The 14,550-nt window shown below is 47.1% G+C and overlaps 1 protein-coding gene across 7 annotated transcripts in view; it reads left to right on the top strand.

Moving 5' to 3' along the window:
* SHISA7 (shisa family member 7) overlaps positions 1 to 14,550 on the top strand; it is a 110,881-nt gene that overhangs the window by 41,195 nt on the left and 55,136 nt on the right. Inside the window, exons 1-2 of one of the 7 annotated variants that reach the window (XM_053266443.1) lie at positions 442 to 501; positions 4,987 to 5,377. The exons of 1 other annotated variant lie outside the window; for it this stretch is intronic. The gene's annotated coding sequence lies outside the window, so the exon portion shown is untranslated. Of the gene's footprint in view, positions 1 to 441; positions 502 to 2,020; positions 2,222 to 2,358; positions 2,521 to 4,986; positions 5,378 to 9,042; positions 9,129 to 14,550 lie in introns of those variants that run through there. 5 more of the 7 variants (XM_053266441.1, XM_053266442.1, XM_053266440.1 and 2 more) reach the window with 5 other exon arrangements.

Below are 14,550 nucleotides of genomic sequence, written 5' to 3'. Positions count from 1 at the left end.
AGTTGGCACTGTCCAGTGACAGTCAAAATGAACAGAAGAAATTAAGATGTGCAATGAATCCTTATAGGGTGGGTGTTAGAGACACCCAAGGAAAGAGTCAGGGAGAAGGGGCTCAAGGAGGGGAGAGAGTCAGGGAGAACTAGGAGCGCAGACGTTCTGCATCCGGTTAGCTAGTTTTTTTGTGTTTTTTTTTAAATGTACAGAATTTTTAGCAGGAAATTTCTTAAAGTGTCAGCTACTGGGTGGCTTACCCTATACATTATAATTGTGCTAGGGTTAATAAAAAGTTTTAAAAACCAATTTAAAAGATTTATTTTGTTTATTTTCCAATATTGTTTATTGTTCAAATGCCAAGTGAATACATGCAAAAGCTCTTTCTAGACTTCTCATTTTTCTCTATCTTGAATTGGAGGGTGGGAAGTCATACTTCATCTAGGACCAGCCCTATCAATAATCCACCAGAAAGGATTTATCCGTCTCCTCGAGATCATTAATATGCTTGTAATGTATCTGGTTTAAGCAATTTTATGGGGGCAAGATATCACATAAAGGAAAAGGTTGGCTTCTTGGGTCTCCAAAGAGTTGCTGAATCTGAGGAGGAGAAGGAGAAAGAGGGAGTGGAGAAAGAACTGCCACTAAATCCAGGGCAGGCGTTACCTAGGTGTCAAAACGCCCACATGCCAATGATGGCAAGAAAATTGTCCTTTCAACTGAACTTCCTGCTAAGACCTGCCTAATTTACTTCTCGCCATAGGACCTGAAGACGTGTGCTGAAATTTCTTGAGATGAAAGGGAAAGGGGGGGAAATTATTCCCCCTGCAGAGGCAAAATAGCTAGGCCCAGCCCTATTCCTGGGGTCTCTTCCCACTCCTGTCCTTGTATAACTCCTCATGCCAGCATGGCATGGGGAGAAGTAGGTAGAGAACAAAAAAAGGGGCCCTGTTGGTTACCGTGGCACTCCCATCACCATGGAAACTGGATGATGTTCGACGCACTGGGAGAATCAGCTAATTGCACGAAATTGCCGATTCCCAACCCCCCTCCTCCAGGCCGGATCAACTCGGGGTGGGAGTGAGGAAGAATAAAATATGGAACTTGCCGAAGCAGGGAACCCTTGCCTGGCACTGCAATGTGGCCGCCTCTGTGTGGAGGCGGCTGTTTATGTGCAGGAAGAGTGTCATGAAATGCGATCTGGGGCCTTTCCTGTCTAGGAGAGATGGCTCCAATCCAGGACTGGCAGAGCAGTGAGAGCCAATGAAGAGCAGGGAGGAAGCCTGGGGCTGGGTGACTGTGAGCGGAAAAGGGTGCTCACAGGTTATGTTTGAGGATGCAGGGGAGAAGAGCAGGCATGACCCATCCAGGCCACACACCCCTCCTGTCCTAGCCCCTCAGCAGATTAACTCTGTGAGCCCTGACCTGAAATGTTGTATCTGCCCTGCAGGCTAGAGCCGGCCACGGAGAGATCATGACAGTGCATTTGCAAAGGTTACCCAGCCGCCCCAGGGGTTTGGAGTCTCTACGCACAAGCAGCTGACTGTAGCTGCCATTCAAGGGGCAGCTTTGCATGTGCGTGGAGAGAAGGTCTCTGGACAGAACGAGGGACACTTCCACACATCAGTAAAATGAGGGACCTGCAGAGATTCCCCACAAATTCCAAACGCAATCTTATTCACAGCCCATACGCCCATGTGGTTAGTTATGTGCTCTTTCCTAGTGCAATCTTATCCTATGGCCACACACCAAGTAGGGATATGCATGGTTTTCGTAGCTCCACCTGCTGGCCAGCTCTTGCTGACCACCCCTTACTTTTGTGGCAACTGGGGAAAGGGATGAATAAATGAATAACAGTTCAGGTGTTCCAGCTCACGATGAGACCCCAGTGCCAGAAACACAATTTAGTCAGTGCACTATGGTCTACATTTGGTCTACCAATGGTGGAGGTCAGCCCCTGAGATAAGAATGAGATTTCTAACCCAGTAGCATCAGACTGCCAGTCAGGGCTGTCTGAAGGGGTGGGTCTGGGGGGGCCTCCTAGCCCTCCCTCCCTCAGTTGTGGGTAAAAATTGGTAGCCCAATCAGCTCCTGTTCCTTGTCAGCCATTTTAAAAGCAGGGACCAATGGATAAAATGGCCCAGAGGAAGCCACATTGTTTGTAATTTCTTGTCACATGTTGAAAGCTGTCATAGTCTTAGCTGTCATAGATTTCAGATGGTGGAGCTTGGTAAGATTGCTCCTCAAAACGGGAGCTGTTATATGGAGTCCCTCAGGGCTCCATTCTGTCACCAAGGCTTTTTAATATCTACATGAAACCGCTGGGTGAGGTCATCAGGAGACTTGGTGCTGGGTGTTATCAGTATGCTGATGACATCCAAATCTACTTCTCCTTTTCAACTTCAGGAAATGGCACTCATTCTCTAAATGCCTGCCTACAGGCAGTAATGGGCTAGATGAGGGAGAACAAATTGAAGCTAAATCCAAGCAAGACGGAGGTGCTCATTGTGGGGGCTCAGAATCTGAGGGGTGAGTTACATCTTCCTGTGCTGGATGGGGTTACAGTCCCCCGGAAGGAGCAGGTGCACAGCTTGGGAGTACTCCTGGACCCAGGCCTCACCCTGGTATCTCAGGTGGACGCCATGGCCAGGAGTGCTTTCTATCAGCTTCGGCTGATTCGACAGCTGCACCCATTCCTTGAAGAGAATGACCTCAAAACAGTGGTGCATCAGCTGGTAACCTCCAGGCTCGACTACTACAATGTGCTCTATGTGGGGCTGCCTTTGTACGTAGTCCAGAAACTTCAGTTAGTCCTGAATGCGGCAGCCAGATTGGTCTCTGGGGTAACCCGGAGAGACCATATTATGCCTGTTTTGAAACAGTTACACTGGCTGCCGATATGTTTCCGGGCAAAATACAAAGTGCTGGTTATTACCTTTAAAGCCCTGAATGGCTTAGTTATCTTAGAAAGCGCCTTCTTCTACATGATCCCCACCGCAAATTAAGGTCATCTGAGGAGGTCCATCTCTAGTTACCACTGGTTCGTCTGGTGGCGACTCGGAGGCAGGCCTTCTCTGTAGCTGTTCCTGGGTTGTGGAATGCACTCCCAGCAGAAATCTGTGATTTGAGATCATTATTGTTCTTCAGGAGAGCCCTTAAAACCTATCTATTTGGCCTGGCCTTTCAGGGTTTTTAAATGATTGAAAAACTGTTTTAAATTGTTTTAAATTGCTACTCTGATTTTCCAGAGTTTTTTAGCTGTTTGAATTGTTTAATTCAGGGTTTCTTAACCTTGGGCCCCCAGATATTGTTGGACTACAACTCCCATCATCCTCAGCCACAAAGGCCATATCTGGGGATGATGGGAGTTGTAGTCCAACAATATCTGGGGTTTATTGTTTGATTTTAATTGTTAACTTGTTTAACTGTGTGTGTGTTTTTTAATTAATTGTTGTAAACCGCCCTGAGCCATTTTGGAAGGGCGGTATATAAATCTAATAAATAAATAAATAGTCTTATGTTACCACACTTGCTCACACATGTGTATACAGCTCAGCCAGGGTTGGCCTGCTCATGTGCAGCCCGATCCTGGCATTGTCCTCTTGCCCAACCCAACGTTTTACCCCAGCCTTTTGCCAGGGTTTAGGGTGCAAGTGGCCCCTTAACCCCAGTGCCAGGGTCGTGTGGGTGCTTGGGCTGTGTGCATGGAGTTGGGCACCTAGAGTGCCCAACTCCCAGGGGAATTTCCCCAATGTACTGCACTTGCTGCACAGTGCATTTTGGGATTCCTGGAGGCCAGGACTAGTTTTCCCAACCTCCAGCAATCCGAGCTACCAGGAGCAGTGCGGAATGTGTGGGCGCATGGCGGCACACCGAAGAATCCAGCCACCATTGTCTAGGGGGAAGGTAGGTTCATCCCTGCCCTCCCTCCCACCTGTCTGCCTGGTCATGTGCATAGCTTTTAAGATTTCTGCCTTGGCATGGTTCACACAGTCATGTTAATGTCAGAAACCCACATTAAAACTAGTTTTGAACAACTGTGTGAATGAGGCCACTGAGTGGGACAAGGGTCCTATCCAGCTTCAGGAGCTGTGTGTGACTGTCAGTGAAAACCTAGGTAGGAGGGGGGGAGTGATTGTGTGAGGCAGGTGCAGGCTCTGATGCCACTGTCCTAAATCGTATTTTTACGCAGCATATTATCAAGGGTGGTTAAAGTGCCATCCACGCACCTCCCACATGATTGCTTCCCTCTAGTGCTACCTAGGTTTTTGCTGACAGATGACAAAAAATTGAGAGCCGGCACAGCTCCCAAAGGTCGGCAGGACACGTATCCCACCCAGCTTACCATTTACCAGAGTGAGGGTGGAGGGAAAGCACGCCCTGCGCCTCCTGGCTCCATACCCAGCTGACAGATGAGCATTTCCCCTTCCTCTCGTCTTGTTTGTAGAATTCTTACCACTGCCAATTGGGAGCGCACATGGCTCCCAAACCCAGCCTGGCTGTCCCTCCTACCCTGAAGAGGATCGTGAGAATAGCCCCAAGAGCAAAGATACCTCCCCAGAATCTCACAGCTGTGTCTAGAGGACAGGACCTTTTATAGGGCTCTCTTCAATGCAGAGTCCCAAAGGCAGGAAAACTTTAGGTTTCAAGGTAGACACAGAGGGAATTCCATCTGGAGAGGGTATGGGTGTGTAGGCATTCAAGCTGCTGATGAGTGTTACGGGAGGAGGATTATATAAAGTGGAGCCTTCACGGACATCTTCCTTGACATTAAAAGGGCTTTTGCAGGGACAAGGGAGAAGCAAAAATAGCTCCCCCTCCCTTTCCCTGTGCACTGCAGCTGTGGACAATCCCTGCCTGCTGTTAGTTAGATTCTTGTGAGGACGAAGTTCATTCTCTGTCCTCCTAAGGCTGCATAGCATGTCAGCCACTATTCCTTTTTTTTAACACATTAACCATCACTACTACTATCTTCCTTTCCCTCTCTTATTCCAGCACATCCTGGTGCCTAGGCTGGCCTCTACAGTGGAGAGAAAGTGAATGGATATCTGCAGCATTAATCTTCCCCTCAGCCTAATTTGGAGAGCGAGGAAGACCTGATATCTAAGCAGCCTGAAGGACCCACGCCAGTGGGAGGAGAAAACCGACCTGCATACCAGATGATTAGAGATGGGCATGAGCATGTCCTGCTGTGTCTCTTCTCCTAATTGTCTGGCAAGGGTGGCTTGTCCAGACCACCCCTTCACACAGGATCTACTACATCATCGTTAAATTCAGATTCCATATGAAAGGATAGTTTAGATGAAATCTCCCCCCTGTGATTAGAAGAAGGGGAAAGCGCACTGTGAGGAGGAGTGGGACACTCTCACACATCCCTAATTGTGTGGTAAGCAGGCCACTTTGAAATTATCATCTGAACTAGAACTGTGGTACTTTGACCAGGACCAAGAGTATCCAGGACTGGGTTATGTAAGCAAATCCATTACTATAAGGGGAAACCTGAAACTAAATGGTCGTAGATAATGGAGCTGTTCCCACGACCAGAAAAGCTGGGTTGTAGGAAAGCCAACTTTTCAAGGTTGTCTGGCCCAACAGGACTCCTTCACACCCTCCCCATTTGGACCTGGGTAATTGGACTTTGTTACTCAGGTCCAAACGATGTAGGAGGAAAACAGCTTCTCTCCTACCTTGGCATTTGGTCGCCTGCGTGTGCTATCGTTTAAGAAGCAGCTCTGGCTGCCAGTGGCCATCAGGACCATAGAGTCCTGTGTAAAGCAGGGCCAGGCAGAATGGAGCTGCTGCAGTATTGAGGACTGCCTCTGTGCTACTCCCAAAATACATTTTGGGATACTGGAGGACGTGCCTCATTTCCCCCCCTCTCCCAGAGAGGGCAGTAGCCTAATCATGTGGGGGTTGGGTAAATAAAGCCAACCAGGGCCAGACTGGGGGCACTGAGAGGGCTGTGGAATGTATGTGGGGAAGGCGTCGGGTTTTGAGCAGCATGGATGCTTAAGGGTGGGAGTATTTACTGCTGCCGAATGTGGTGGGGCGCAGGGGCGCCTCGCAGTTGGGGCACACTGGCAATCTGCCCTGTTGCCCTGTGGGCTAGTTCGAGCCTGAAGCCAACTGGGGGCTTGGGTTGTCTTGGAGGCATTGGGTTGGAGCATTTCTTAACTTCCCCTCTAGCCCACCCCCATACAATGAAAGAGCTTAATGTTTAAGTATCTTTTTGCAAACATGTCCCAGCATGTATACATGATCTTTGTATTTATGGGTGTCCAGGTATTGTGGGATATTTCAGGAGCCAGTCAGAAGCTACCAGTTAGAACAAGCAATATTAATCTGAACCAATAAGCTGCTGACCTAGGCAGGAGTAGTACAGTCAAACCTAAAATTCGTGGGTATCTAATTGACACCCAATTTATTATTATTGTTTACACAGTCAGACAGGTGTTATTGACTGGTTGGTTTTATACAGACATCGAGTCCTTCCCAAGGACCTGGGATGGCTGAATTTTATTGTCAATTGTTATGATATCGTCGCAGAATATAGGCTGTTCCCAGTAAAGTTGCTTTTTGTAATTGGCTGATGGTAATTTCTGTGGCCCCTATGGTGTTGAGGTGCTCTTCAAGTTGTTTTGGAATTGCACCTAGGGCACCAATTACCACTGGGATTATTTTGGTCTTTTTATGCCACAGCCTTTCAATTTCAATTTGTAGATCTTTGTATTTTGTGATTTTTTAAATTTCTTTTTCTTTTATTCTGCTACCCCCTGGTATTGCTATGTCGATTATTTTAACTTGTTTTTCTTTCTTCTCGACTACAGTTATATCTGGTGTATTGTGTGGCAGATGTTTGTCTGTTTGTAGTCGGAAGTCCCATAATATTTTTGCATCTTCATTTTCTACAACCTTTTCAATTTTATGGTCCTACCAATTTTTGGCTACAGGCAGCTTGTATTTTTTTCAGATGTTCCAGTGTACCATCCCTACTACCTTGTCATGCCTTTGTTTGTAGTCAGTCTGTGCGATCTTTTTACAACAGCTGATGAGGTGGTCCACTGTTTCATCTGCTTCTTTACAAAGGCGGCACTTGCTGTTTGTTGTTGACTTTTCTACTTTTGCTCTTATTGCATTTGTTCTTAGTGCCTGTTCTTGTGCAACCAGTATTAAACCCCCTGTTTCTTTCTTCAAGTTGCCATTCTTAAGCCATTGCCAGGTCTTGGTGATGTCTGATTTTCCACTTATATTGTGCAAATATTGGCCATGCAGTGGCTTATTTTTCCATTTTTCTGCTCAGTTCTTGACTTGTTATTTCTTGTAGGTCTGCTTTGTTTCATTGGTGTTGAATAGTTTCTCGTTCTTGACCATTTGAAGTGCATCTTCTTCACTGTCCTTTATCTATTCTTCAAGGCCTCTTTTCTCCTCCTCTACTGTTTGATGGACTTGCAGCATTCCTCTTCCACCTGAGCTTCTAGGGTGGTATAGCCTATCTACATCACTGCGGGGTGCAGAGCATGATTGATGGTCATTATTTTCCTGGTCTTATGATCTAGCGTCTCTAGCTCTGCCTGGGTCCAGTCTATTATTCCTGCAGGGTATCTGATAACAGGTATAGCCCAGGTGTTTATGGCTTGTATGGTGTTCCCGCCATTGAGTTTGGACTTGAGGATTTTTCTAACTCTCCTGATGTATTCACTTCCAATTTTCCTTTTAACTTCAGTGTGTGCAATGTTATCAGCCTGGAGAATGTCCAAGTATTTGTAATGTTCTTTCTCTTCCAGGTTCTTGTTGTTGCTTCCATTGGGCAGTTCCACTCCTTCTGTTTTTCTTATTTGTCCTCTGTTCATGATTAATGCAGCACACTTGTCTAGTCCAAACTCCATTGCTATATCGCTACTGAATATACGGACAGTGTTTAGCAGTGATTCGATTTCTGACTGGGACTTTCCATACAACTTCAGATCGTCCATGTACAGCAGATGGTTGATTTTACTTGATGTTTTAGATGTTTGGTATCTGAGACCTGTTCTGTTTAGTATATGTGAAAGTGGGGTCATGGTGATTACAAACAACAGAGGGGATAGTGAGTCCCCTTGGAAAATGCCTCTTCTAATGCTAATCTGTCCAAGTGTCTCGCCATTGATTGTTAACTGTGTACTCTACATGTTCATTGCTTTTTAAATAAATATCTGAATGTTTTTGCAGACACCACTTGTTTCTAAACATTTTAGTATCCATGTGTGAGGCAATGAGTCGAAGGCCTTCTTCTAGTCAATCCATGCAACACTTAGATTTGTTTTTCTTCTCTTACAATTTTCTAAAATCATTTTGTCAATCAGCAGCTGGTCGTTTGTGCCTCTGGTGTTCCGGCAATTTCCTTTCTGTTCATCTGGAGGCTGCTTATTAGTTTATAAGTGTTGCATTTTTTTCGGTTAAGGGACATTTCTTCCAGTCAGGGGCGTAGCCAGCCTGCTGGCGGCCCATGTGCGGCCGCGGTGGGCGCCCCCGCTAGCCCCGCCCCCCGTGTCTGATGTCAGACACAGGGGCTAGCCACACCCCTGCGTCAGACGTCAGACGCGGGGGGCGTGGTCTGGCTCAGGCTCTGTTCGGGAGTTGCAGTTTAACTGCCGAAGGGGCCGCGTGGCCCCTTCGGCAGTTAAACTAAGGCTGGCCCTGTCTTCACAGCACAGCCCATGAGCGGCTCTTCCTTGCAGGGAAGAGCCGCTCCTGGGCTGCGTTGCGAAGGCAGCGCCAGGCTTTTAGCTCCTGAAGGGGCTGCGCGGCCCCTTCAGGAGCTAGTTAGGCTGGTGCTGCCTTCGCAAACGCAGCGCCAGCCTTAGTTTAGCTCCCGAAGGGCCCGCGCGGCCCCCGTTCGGGAGCTAAACTACCACCCCCGCGTCTGATGTCAGATGCGGGGGGGGGGTTGTCGGGGCCACTCTCGTGGCCCCTGATTGGTCAGTGGCCCGGGTTCTTTGAACCCGTTGGCCCAATGGTGGCTCCGCCCCTGCTTCCAGTAACCCTAATGTCTACAGCCCTGGTTGCTCAACTGAAGATCTGTAGCCTACTTGCCACCAGATGTTCAGGGACTCCAGCACTTGGCACGGTCCTTGTTGACCCGGGTGACGACCGATCCGGTATAGATTTATTAAAGTTACGTCTCACCATATTGTTGATGGGAGAGGCACTCTTCGTCTGGCTCCTCTGGTGAGACCTGTCCAGTATGGTTGGACCTGTGGCATAGCTCACACCTTCCTCAGAGCACACAAGCCCCACAACCACGCCAAGGTAGTGCCTCACTGGGGGGGGGGCACCCAATTTATTATTAAAGCAGGGCACCCAATTTATTATTATTACATTTATATCCCACTCTTCCTCCAAGGAGCCCAGAGCAGTGTACTACATACTTAAGTTTCTCCTCACAACAACCCTGTGCAGTAGGTTAGGCTGAGAGAGAAGTGACTGGCCCAGAGTCACCCAGCTAGTTTCATGGCTGAATGGGGATTTGAACTCGGGTCTTCCCGGTCCTAGTCCAGCACTCTAACCACTACACCACGCTGGCTCTGTGGGTATTTCATTATCCACAGATGTGAAAAGGTTTAAACCCTTTTAAATACCTGTGGGTATTTCATTATCCACAGATGTGAAAAGGTTTAAACCCACGTATCCACAGTTCCTAGAGGGCCGGAAGTTACCGTGGAGGTCACTTCCGGCTGCCATTTTGTCAGGAGGAGCCATTTTGTGGCTCATTTCTTTTTAAAAGGCATTTCCCCCCATTGTTTTTCCATTTTAGGGGGTATTTTGCAGTTTGGGGATGCATTCGTGGGCACATGTAGGCCCTCGCAGATTAGGGAACAGTAAACATTTTCAATTATTTTTGGCTCTTTTTGCCTCCCCCCACTATTTTTTCAGCTATGTTGTCCATTCTGGAACCTAACCCCGCTCCCATTTCCCATAGGCATAATACCTCTTGTTACCCATGGCTTTGTTACTTGCAGTAGTAGGCGAGGAACGGAACCTCCACGAGTAACGGGATTTGCCTGTACAAAGAGCTTGGGCAGAGTTGGCTCAAGGTACTGCAGTGCCTGAGGTGATGTGCAAATGCTGCCTTGCCCCATGGCCCTGGTGGGGCCCAGCTCCCATTCAAAGCGCAGGGGGTGGGGTGGAGGGCAAGTTGGCAACAGCCTCCTCTTTGCTCCTCGTACTTCTTGCAAGCTTTGCAGGGAGTGTGAGGAGAGGCGCTCCTTGCAAAGCATGCAAGGGTCAGATTGGTCCTGAGGAGCTGCTCCAGAAGGTGGAAGCCGCAGGGGTCATTTTGTTGCCCTGCAGGAACTGCAATAATTCAACCCCTGGGGCAACCACCTCACCTTGCCTCGTGAAAGGACTGCCCCCGAGTTCAGGACTAGCAGTCAACAGGAACCTACTACTATTCCCTCACTAGGAATGGCCTCAGAGATTTCTCTAGGCCCCTTGCTGTATCGTGTGGGGCACTAGGATGTCAGCTTCCATCTATCAACAATTATTTTGGGTTAATTCAGAATTCCAGGGAGGGCAAGCACTCCTTCTTGCTCCTACTGCAGACACCTGTGAAGGCTAAGGGTTGGTTGACCCGCTCCCCACAAGGTTCTGCAGTGTTTGGATTCTAGCACTAGTAGGGAGCTTCTCTGCCCTCCTGCCACATTTCTCTAATTACTCAAAGAAAGCTGATGTTGAATGGCAGATCTCCTGATCTGGTGCCAACCAGGAAATGAAGGGAGCCAAGAGATATTTGTGCCAGTCACGGAGCTGGCATGAAGACTTAGAAAGAGAGAGAGAGAGAGAGAGAGAGAGCACATGTTCAAGGAGCAGATGGGGACGATGAGGAATAGGGATATACCATGGTCGCTTTCCCTAGATCCATTCTAAGTGCCCTTCCTCAGTCTCTGCAGATTCTATGAGACAGACTCCCTCAATGGGGACCCCACAGGTGTGCGCACACACAATGTGCCACAGAGGCACAGAGAGAATCCTTTCCCTCCAATCCCTGTCACATCCAGGCCACCCGCCACTTGTACCCTACTTATTATAATGATAGAAATCTCACTCATAGCATTACCTGTGGGCTTCACCAGTCTTATCTTGTTCAGTGTTACAGCAAAGTAGGTCACTATGCACTGCCCCTGTGGTTGGGAAATGGGATATTTTTGTCCAGACAGCCAAGAAAGAAGCCTCTAGTCTATGCATGAATCCACACTGCCTCTAGGACAGGGGTTCCCAAGCCTGGGTCCCCAGAGATAGTTGGACTACAAGTCCCATCATCTAGGCTTTGGGGGGTGGGGTGATGGGAGTTATAGTCCAACCATGTCTGGGGACCTAGGCTTGGGAACCTCTGTCCTAGAGGCAGTGTGGCTTAGTGGATAGAGGCTTCATTCTTGGATGTCTGGACGGATATATCCCACTATAACGCCAATCATCCGCAGCCCCAAAAGGCCATTGGGGCTGGGGATGATGGGAGTTGTAGTCCAACAAAATTTGGGGACCCATGCTACGGAACTCCTTTTCTAGGACACTGAGAAGCAGGTCTTAAATTAATAAGAACAGAATTAGAGTTGTCTGGCTCAGACCAAAGTAAAGTTGTGCCATCGAGTCAATGTCGACTCTTGGCGACCACAGAGCCCTGTGGTTTTCTTTTGGTAGAATACAGGAAAGGTTTACCATTGCCTCCTCCCATGCAATATGAGATGATGCCTTTCAACATCTTCCTATATCTCTGCTGCCCGATATAGGTGTTTCCCATAGTCTTGGAAACATAACAGCGGGGATTTGAAACAGCAACCTCTGGCTTTCTAGTCAAGTCATTTCCCCGCTGCGCCGTTAAAAATCTAATTAAGCATCCCATCTCCCATAGTGGTCAACTATAATGTTTCATATATTACCTGTTGCAATTAAGTGGTGGTGGAACAGTATACCAGCATATCCACATTGTTCCCCTTTTGTAATTCAGAGGGCCAATGGATGTAGCATCCCAACCAGCCCGTGTTTAATAGCCATTGGTAGACCTATCTTCCCTGAGTTCAGCGAATCCCCTTTCAGAGCCATCTAGCAGCCCTCAGCACATCTTGTGGCAGTGAGTTCCATACACACATCTTGAGTTCCAGCACATCTTGTGGCAGTAAGTTCCATACATTAATTAGATGTCATTTGTCTGCCCTGTATCTGCTGCCCATCAGTCCTAATGTGGCAATTCCAAATTCTAGTATTATGGGAGAGGGAGAAAAGCGGCTGATGCCATCACCACACCGGTGCCTGTTCTCGCTGGGATGGGGCAAGGTGCTCACACTGGCACAATGATGTCATTAAACCATGTTGGTGCAGATCGGCAAAGACAGGCAAGCCGGCGGAGGCAGTGTGGGGTGGCTGGCCAGGCCTCAGAAGTCAGTGGTGGTGTCGGGCTGCCTCAAATCTCACCCCACAGCCGCCTTCAATATCGCCACACCCCTGGACGCTGTTAAGAGTGAACAGTAGCACAAGCAACAACTCTGCTGTTTTCCTCATTATGGCAAATGGGGTGGGGGGACCTGTGGAAGTGTTGCTCGCACTTTTGCTCAGTTTAACAATGTCGGGACTGCTTTACGAGGCCACAGCAGCCCTGGGGCGCAGTCTTACTGAGCTGTAATGCACTGCATCGTGCCAGCTACTGCCTCTCGGCCTACCTTACTGGATTGTTGTTAGGATAAAATGGAGGGGAAGATCATGTAAGTTGCCCTGAGTTCCTTGGAAGAAGTGTGGGATAAAAATGTAACCAATACTGGTAGGGAGTTCAGGACAGGGTATGAGGTACTTCACATGTATGTCCATCATTTGATTTTTTAATTATTATTATTTTTTACACTTGGCTACGATACGCTTGTTGACTGAGCTGTTGGATGTGTGAACTAATTCTACTGGAGGCACTGCATGTGATTTCATGTCCCCATATTTATTTATTTACTTAACATATTTGTATACTGCCAAAAACTCATGCCTCTGGGCATTTTACAATAAAAACCGTACAAATTAAAGCAGAATTAAAACATGAACACATTAAAACAATTTACAATTGAACACAATGTTAAAACTGTTAAAAATCATTACAAACCATAAAAACCATATGACTCTGCCCTGATGTTTTGGTTATCATGGAAGACCCAGCTTTTGGTTTCCTTGCCCTTTGAAGTGAGGCAGGAGGTGACAAGTGGCAGGGCCTTTTGGGTAGAAGCATCTTGTCTGTGGCATTCGCTCCTCAAGGAATTTCTTATTTTAACTCCTTCTGAAGGTAACAATAAACCTTCCTTTTTAGAAGACTTAGAGGGAAAGTAGTTTGTGCTGTGTTGCCGGCTGGGAATTACTGCCTAAGTCAGTTCTCAAACTTAGGTGCCCCATCATCACCCTAAGGGGTGGATTAATCTTTTTTGCTGCCCATAGGCAGCCAAAGATTTGCTGCCCCAGGGACAAGGGGCTTGGCAGGGAGGAAAACTAAATTCTGTTTTTTACCTTTTAAAATGCCACTGTTTAGCGTTAGGGATGTGAGGACCGGTTCGAGGGTTCAAGGGCTTGGTTCGGGGGTTTAGAATCGAACCGAACCCCCCCATGCCCCGTTCCGGCCAGACCGGAACCGAACCTCCGGACAAGCCTGCAATTTTTTTTTAAATTTTAAAAAATAAAATCAAAATACCTCTAGCCCCTTTGCGGGGCTTCCTGTAGGCCATGGAGGTGTCCACGAAGCACCCCCTATACTGCCTATGCGGTAATCCGCTGCCTATACGGCTATGCGGCTGCCTATACTGCCTATGCAGTAATCCGCCATTGATCACCCTGTGTCACAATGACCAAGGCTCTTGTGATGGGGTGATGAGAGTTGTAAGCAGTTATTGCCCCCAGGCTTTGGAATGCTCTCCTGGTGGGCATCCGCTCCTCAGTCTCCCCTCACCATTTTTAGAAAGCAAGTGAAATCTTGGCTTTTTATCCAGACTTTTATATGAGTGTATGTTGTTGTCGCTGCTGCTCTGTGTTTTATGGTCTCTCATTGTGTTTGGTTTTTAAACTTTTAATTAGATTTGTATTTTTATATTCCAATTTAATGTTTTTATTGTGTCACTATTTTATGGTATTATATTGTTTTTAATGTTTTGAAAACCACTTTGAGATTGTTTTAATGAAAGACGGTATTAAAATCTAACAATAAACAAACTGACAACATCTGGGGCAAGTTTGAGAACCTCTGGTCTAAGTGCTGTTACTATTTTTACACTTATATACTATTACACTATTTTTATACTTTTAGGTTGGTGGTGATTGGTTTTGTTTTATTTAGGGCTGTTGCCTGATTAAAGAAATCTTAGTTGATTAGTCAAATGCATTTGAACTGAGTCACCTACCAATTAAATGTACATAAATTTGCATAAAGCAATCATTTTGAAGGAAAAACATTATTTGTATTTAGATGGTGCCTGCAATGTCATCCTCTTAGAAGAGGCACTTCCTCCTGGGTGAGAAAGATGAAGAGATACCTCTTCTAAAAGGGCACCTGTCATGTGCAAT

Source organism: Hemicordylus capensis, chromosome 6, assembly GCF_027244095.1.
Source record: "Hemicordylus capensis ecotype Gifberg chromosome 6, rHemCap1.1.pri, whole genome shotgun sequence".
Classification (NCBI taxonomy): Eukaryota; Metazoa; Chordata; class Lepidosauria; order Squamata; family Cordylidae; genus Hemicordylus; species Hemicordylus capensis.
The sequence above is the reverse complement of the archived record's forward strand: the minus strand, read 5'-3'. Positions and strand labels throughout refer to the sequence as shown.